Raw genomic sequence first — 8,509 nt, forward strand, 5'->3', positions numbered from 1 at the left:
GAGCCATATGGTTGTCGCTTTATTGTATGCAATGCAATCGCCCTGTAATTGCTTTACTTTATCACTAAGCGGTAGCGATAGTCGTAGAAGCAATAGTTGGCGAGACGACAACGATGCTATGATGGAGATCAAGGTGTCGCGCCGGTGACGATGGTGATCCTGACGGTGCTTCGGAGATGGAGATCACAAGCATAAGATGATGATGGCCATATCATATCACTTATATTGATTGCATGTGATGTTTATCCTTTATGCATCTTATTTTGCTTTGATTGACGGTAGCATTATAAGATGATCTCTCACTAAATTTCAAGATAAAAGTGTTGTGGCAGGATACCACGTGATGATCGGGTGTGATGAGCTCTACGTTCATCTACAACGGGTGCAAGCCAGTTTTGCACACGCAGAATACTCGGGTTAAACTTGACGAGCCTAGCATATGCAGAGATGGCCTCGGAACACTAAGACCGAAAGGTCGAGCGTGGATCATATAGTAGATATGATCAACATAGTGATGTTCACCATTGAAAACTACTCCATCTCACATGATGATCGGACATGGTTTAGTTGATTTGGATCACGTGATCACTTAGATGATTAGAGGGATGTCTATCTAAGCAGGAGTTCTTAAGTAATATGATTAATTGAACTTAAATTTACCATGAACTTAGTACCCAATAGTATTTTGCTTGTCTATGTTGTTGTAGATAGATGGCCCGTGCTGTTGTTCCGTTGAATTTTAATGCGTTCCTTGAGAAAGAAAAGTTGAAAGATGATGGTAGCAATTACACGGACTGGGTCCGTAACTTGAGGATTATCCTCATTGCTGCATAGAAGAATTACATCCTGGAAGCATCGCTGGGTGCCAGGCCTGCTGCAGAGGCAACTGACGACGTTAAGAACGTCTGGCAGAGCAAAACTAATGACTACTCGATAGTTCAGTGTGCCATGCTTTACGGCTTAGAACCGGGACTTCAACGACGTTTTGAACGTCATGGAGCATATGAGATGTTCGTGGAGTTGAAGTTAATATTTCAAGCAAATGCCCGGATTGAGAGATATGAAGTCTCCAATAAGTTCTACAGCTGCAAGATGGAGGAGAATAGTTCTGTCAGTGAACATATACTCAAAATGTCTCTGTATAACAATCACTTGATTCAACTGGGAGTTAATCTTCCGGATGATAGTGTCATTGACAGAATTCTTCAATCACTGCCACCAAGCTACAAGACCTTCGTGATGAACTCTAATATGCAAGGGATGGATAATACAATTCCTGAGCTCTTCGCAATGCTAAAGGCTGCAGAGGTAGAAATCAAGAAGGAGCATCAAGTGTTGATGGTCAACAAGACCACCAGTTTCAAGAAAAAGTGTAAAGGGAAGAAGAAAGGGAACTTCAAGAAGAACGGCAAACAAGTTGCTGCTCAAGAGAAGAAACCCATGTCTGGACCTAAGCCTGAGACTGAGTGCTTCTACTACAAGCAGACTGGTCACTGGAAGCGGAACTGCCCCAAGTATTTGGCGGATAAGAAGGATGGCAAGGTGAACAAAGGTATATGTGATATAAATGTTATTGATGTGTACCTTACTAGTGCTTGCAGTAGCACCCGGGTATTTGATACTGGTTCTGTTGCTAATATTTGCAACTCGAAACAGGGACTACGGATTAAGCGAAGACTGGCTAAGGACGAGGTGACGATGCGCGTGGGAAATGGTTCCAAAGTCGATGTGATCGCCGTCGGCACACTACCTCTACATCTACCTTCGGGATTAGTTTTAGACCTAAATAATTGTTATTTGGTGCCAGCGTTGAGCATGAACATTATATCTGGATCTTGTTTGATGCGAGACGGTTATTCATTTAAATCTAAGAATAATGGTTGTTCTATTTATATGAGTAATATCTTTTATGGTCATGCACCCTTGAAGAGTGGTCTATTTTTATTGAATCTCGATAGTAGTGATACACATATTCATAATGTTGAAGCCAAAAGATGCAGAGTTGATAATGATGGTGCAACTTATTTGTGGCACTGCCGTTTGGGTCATATTGGTGTAAAGCGCATGAAGAAACTCCATATTGATGGACTTTTGGAATCACTTGATTATGAATCACTTGGTACTTGCGAACCATGCCTTATGGGCAAGATGACTAAAACACCGTTCTCCGGAACAATGGAGCGAGCAACAAATTTGTTGGAGATCATACATACTGATGTATGTGGTCCGATGAATATTGAGGCTCGCGGCGGGTATCATTATTTTCTCACCTTCACGGATGATTTAAGAAGATATGGGTATATCTACTTAATGAAACATAAGTCTGAAACATTTGAAAAGTTCAAAGAATTTCAGAGTGAAGTGGAAAATCATCGTAACAAGAAAATAATGTTTCTACGATCTGATCGTGGAGGAGAATATTTGAGTTACGAGTTTGGTCTTCATTTGAAACAATGCGGAATAGTTTCGCAACTCACGCCACCTGGAACACCACAGCGTAATGGTGTGTCCGAACGTCGTAATCATACTTTACTAGATATGGTATGATCTATGATGTCTCTTACTGATTTACCGCTATCGTTTTGGGGTTATGCTTTAGAGACGGCTGCATTCATGTTAAATAGGGCACCATCAAAATCCGTTGAGACGACGCCTTATGAAGTATGGTTTGGCAAGAAACCAAAGTTGTCGTTTCTTAAAGTTTGGGGCTGCGATGCTTATGTGAAAAAGCTTCAACCTGATAAGCTCGAACCCAAATCGGAGAAATGTGTCTTCATAGGATACCCAAAGGAAACTGTTGGGTACACCTTCTGTCACAGATCCAAAGGCAAGACATTCGTTGCTAAGAATGGATCCTTTCTAGAGAAGGAGTTTCTCTCGAAAGAAGTGAGTGGGAGGAAAGTAGAACTTGATGAGGTAACTGTACCTGCTCCCTTATTGGAAAGTAGTTCATCACAGAAATCTGTTTCTGTGACTCCTACACCAATTAGTGAGGAAGCTAATGATGATGATCATATAACTTCAGATCAAGTTACTACCGAACCTCGTAGGTCAACTAGAGTAAGATCCGCACCAGAGTGGTATGGTAATCCTATTCTGGAGGTCATGTTACTTGACCAAGGTGAACCTACGAACTATGAAGAAGCGATGGTGAGCCCAAACTCCGCAAAATGGCTCGAGGACATGAAATCTGAGATGGGATCCATGTATGAGAACAAAGTGTGGACTTTGGTTGACTTGCCCAATGATCGGCAAGCCATAGAGAATAAATGGATCTTCAAGAAGAAGACCGATGCTGACGGTAATGTTACTGTCTACAAAGCTCGACTTGTTGCAAAAGGTTTTCGACAAGGTTCAAGGAGTTGACTACGATGAGACTTTCTCACCCGTAGCGATGCTTAAGTCTGTCCGAATCATGTTAGCAATTGCCGCATTTTATGATTATGAAATTTGGCAAATGGATGTCAAAACTTCATTCCTGAATGGATTTCTGGAAGAAGAGTTGTATATGATGCAACCGGAAGGTTTTGTCGATCCAAAGGGAGCTAAAAGAGTGTGCAAGCTCCAGCGATCTATTTATGGACTGGTGCAAGCCTCTCGGAGTTGGAATAAACGTTTTGATAGTGTGATCAAAGCATATGGTTTTATACAGACTTTTGGAGAAGCCTGTATTTACAAGAAAGTGAGTGGGAGCTCTGTAGCATTTCGAATACTATATGTGGATGACATATTACTGATTGGAAATGATATAGAATTTCTGGATAGCATAAAAGGATACTTGAATAAGAGTTTTTCAATGAAAGACCTCGGTGAAGCTGCTTACATATTGGGCATCAAGATCTATAGAGATAGATCAAGACGCTTGATAGGACTTTCACAAAGCACGTACCTTAACAAAGTTTTGAAAAAGTTCAAAATGGATCAAGCAAAGAAAGGGTTCTTGCCAATGTTACAAGGTGTGAAGTTGAGTCAGACTCAATGCCCGACCACTTCAGAAGATAGAGAGAAAATGGAAGATGTTCCCTATGCTTCAGCCATAGGCTCTATCATGTATGCAATGCTGTGTACCAGATCTGATGTGTGCCTTGCTATTAGCTTGGCAGGGAGGTACCAAAGTAATCCAGGAGTGGATCACTGGACAGCGGTCAAGAACATCCTGAAATACCTGAAAAGGACTAAGGATATGTTTCTTGTTTATGTAGGTGACAAAGAGCTAGTCGTAAATGGTTACGTTGATGCAAGCTTTGACACTGGTCCGGACGATTCTAAATCGCAAACCGGATACATGTTTACATTGAACGGTGGAGCTGTCAGTTGGTGTAGTTCTATACAAAGCGTTGTGGCGGGATATACGTGTGAAGCGGAGTACATAGCTGCTTCGGAAGCAGCAAATGAAGGAGTCTGGATAGGTGTTCATATCTGATCTAGGTGTCATACCTAGTGCATCGGGTCCAATGAATTTTTTTTGTGACAATACTGGTGCAATTGCCTTGGCAAAGGAATCCAGATTTCACAAGAGAACCAAGCACATCAAGAGACGCTTCAATTCCATCCGGGACCAAGTCCAGGTGGGAGACATAGAGATTTGCAAGATACAGACGGATCTGAATGTTGCAGACCCGTTGACTAAGCCTCTTCCACGAGCAAAACATGATCAACACCAAAACTCCATGGGTGTTAAAATCATTACTGTGTAATCTAGATTATTGACTCTAGTGCAAGTGGGATACTGAAGGAAATATGCCCTAGAGGCAACAATAAAGTTATTATTTATTTCCTCATATCATGATAAATGTTTCTAATTCATGCTAGAATTGTATTAACCGGAAACATAATACATGTGTGAATACATAGACAAACATAGTGTCACTAGTATGCCTCTACTTGACTAGCTCGTTAATCAAAGATGGTTAAGTTTCCTAACCATAGACATGAGTTGTCATTTGATTAACGGTATCACATCATTAGGAGAATGATGTGATTGACTTGACCCATTCCGTTAGCTTAGCACTTGATCGTTTAGTATGTTGCTATTGCTTTCTTCATGACTTATACATGTTCCTATGACTATGAGATTATGCAACTCCCGTTTACCGGAGGAACACTTTGTGTGCTACCAAACGTCACAACGTAACTGGGTGATTATAAAGGTGCTCTACAGGTGCCTCCGAAGGTACTTGTTGAGTTAGCGTATTTCGAGATTAGGATTTGTCACTCCGATTGTCGGAGAGGTATCTCTGGGCCCTCTTGGTAATGCACATCACTATAAGCCTTGCAAGCAATGTGACTAATGAGTTAGTTGCGGGATGATGCATTACATAACGAGTAAAGAGACTTGCCGGTAACGAGATTGAACTAGGTATTGAGATACCGACGATCGAATCTCGGGCAAGTAACATACCGATGACAAAGGGAACAACGTATGTTGTTATGCGGTTTGACCGATAAAGATCTTCGTAGAATATGTGGGAGCCAATATGAGCATCCAGGTTCCGCTATTGGTTATAGACCGGAGACATGTCTCGGTCATGTCTACATAGTTCTCGAACCCGTAGGGTCCGCACGCTTAACGTTCGGTGACGATTTGTATTATGAGTTTATGTGTTTTGATGTACCGAAGGTAGTTCAGAGTCCCGGATGAGATCGGGGACATGACGAGGAGTCTCGAAATGGTCGAGACGTAAAGGTCGATATATTGGACGACTATATTCGGACATCGGAAAGGTTCCGAGTGATTCAGGTATTTTTCGGAGTACCAGAGAGTTACGGGAATTCGTATTGGGCCTTAATGGGCCATACGGGAAAGGAGAGAAAGGCCCCAAAGGGTGGCCGCACCCCTCCCCATGGACTGGTCCGGATTGGACTAGGGAGGGGGGCGCCCCTTCCTTCCTTCTCCTTCTCCCTTCCCTTTTTCCTATTCCATGTGGGAGGTGGAATCCTACTAGGACTAGGGAGTCCTAGTAGGACTCCACACTTGGGCGCGCCCTATGAGGGCCGGCCTCCTCCTCCCTCCATCTTTATATACGTGGCCAGGGGGCACCCCATAGACACAACAATTGATCATTGATCTTTTAGCCATGTGCGGTGCCCCCCTCCACCATAATCCACCTCGGTCATATCATAGCGGTGCTTAGGCAAAGCCCTGCGTCGGTAGCATCATCATCACCGTCATCACGCCGTCGTGCTAACGGAACTCTCCCTTGAAGCTCTGCTGGATCGGAGTTCGTGGGGCGTCATCGAGCTGAACGTGTGCTGAACTCGAAGGTGCCGTGTGTTCGGTACTTGGATCGTTCGGATCGTGAAGACGTACGACTACATCAACCACGTTGTTCTAACGCTTCCGCTTTCGGTCTACGAGGGTACGTGGACACACTCTCCCCTCTCATTGCTATGCATCACCATGATCTTGCGTGTTCGTAGGAATTTTTTTGAAATTACTACGTTCCCCAACAAAGGTACACAATAGGTCTGGCACACAGCATAGCGTACTTTATGGAACCTATGCCTGAGGCATAGGGAATGACTTTCATTCTCTCTCTATCTTCTGCCGTGGTCAGGCTTTGAGTCTTACTCAACTTCTCACCTTACAATACAGGCTAGAACTGCTTCTTTGACTGATCCATTTTGAACTCCTTCAAAATCTTGTCAAGGTATGTACTCATTGAAAGTCCTATTAAGCGTCTTGATCTCTCTCTATAGATCTTGATGCCCAATATATAAGCAGCTTCATCGAGGTCTTTCATTGAAAAACTCTTATTCAAGTATCCTTTTATGCTATCCAGAAATTCTACATCATTTCCAATCAACAATATGTCATCCACATATAATATTAGTGGAAATGCTACAGAGCTCCCACTCACCTTTTGTAAATACAAGCTTCACCGTAAGTCTGTATAAAACCATATGCTTTGATCACCTCATCAAAGTGTATATTCCAACTCCGAGATGCTTGCACCAGTCCATAGATGGATCGCTAGAGCTTGCATATTTTGTTAGCACCTTTAGGATCGACAAAACCTTCTGGTTGCATCATATACAACTCTTCTTTGAGATATCCATTAAGGAATGCAGTTTTGTCATCCATTTGCCAGATTTCATAAAATACGACAATTGCTAACTTGATTTGCCATTTCCTTGATCACATCATCAAAGCGTATATTCCAACTCCGAGATGCTTGCACCAGTCCATATAAAATCTCATCATAGTCAACACCTTGAACTTGTCAAAAACCTTTTGCGACAAGTCAAGCTTTGTAGATAGTAACACTACCATCCGCGTCCATCTTCCTCTTGAAGATCCATTTATTCTCAATGGCTTGCCGATAATCAGGCAAGTCCACCCAAGTACACACTTTGTTATCATACATGGATCCTATCATAGATTTCATGGCCTCAAGCCATCTGTCGGAATCTGGGTTCATCATAGCTTATTCATGGTTCGTTGGTTCACCATGGTCTAATAACATGACTTCCAGGACAGGATTACCGTACCACTCTGGTGTGGAACGTGCTCTGTTCGACCTACGAGGTCCAGTAGTAACTTGATCCGAAGTTTCATGATCATCATCATTAGCTTCCTCTCTAGTTGGTGTAGGCATCACGGGAACGAATTTCACTGATGTGCTACTTTCCAATTTAAGAGAAGCTAGGTACAGTGACCTCATCAAGTTCTACTTTCCTCCCACTCACTTCTTTCAAGAGAAACTCCTTCTCTAGAAAGGTTCCATTCATGGCAACAAAGATCTTGCCTTCGGATCTGTGGTAGAAGGTGTACCCAATTGTTTCCTTAGGGTATCTTATGAAGACGCACATCTCTGATTTGGGTTCGAGCTTATCAGGCTGAAGCCTTTTGACATAAGTGTCACAACCCCAAACTTTAAGAAACGACAGCTTAGATTTCTTGCCAAACCACAGTTCATACGGTGTCGTCTCAACGGATTTAGAGGGTGTCCTATTTATCGTGAATGCAGCTGTCTCTAATGCATAACCCCAAAATGATAGTGGTAAATCGGTAAGAGACATCATAGAACGCACCATATCTAATAAAGTACGATTACGATGTTCGGACACACCATTATGCTGTGGTGTTCCAGGTGGCTTGAGTTGTGAAACTATTCCACATTGTTTCAAATGAAGGCAAAACTCGTAACTCAAATATTCGCCTCCGCGATCAGATCATAGAAACTTTATTTTCTTGTTACGATGATTCTCCACTTTACTCTGAAATTCTTCGAACTTTTCAAATGTTCCAGACTTGTGTTTCATTAAGTAGATATACCCATATCTGCTCAAATCATTTATGAAGGTCAGAAAATAACGATACCCACCGCGTGCCTCAACACTCATCGGACCGTATACATCGGTATGTATTATTTCCAATAAGTCACTGGCTCGCTCCATTGTTCCGGAGAACGGAGTTTTAGTCATCTTGCCCATGAGGCATGGTTCGCAAGTATCAATTAATTCATAATCAAGTGATTCCAAAAGTCCATCGGCATGGAGTTTCTTC

The sequence above is a fragment of the Aegilops tauschii genome, chromosome 4 (genome assembly GCF_002575655.3).
Source record: "Aegilops tauschii subsp. strangulata cultivar AL8/78 chromosome 4, Aet v6.0, whole genome shotgun sequence".
In the NCBI taxonomy this organism is placed as follows: domain Eukaryota; kingdom Viridiplantae; phylum Streptophyta; class Magnoliopsida; order Poales; family Poaceae; genus Aegilops; species Aegilops tauschii.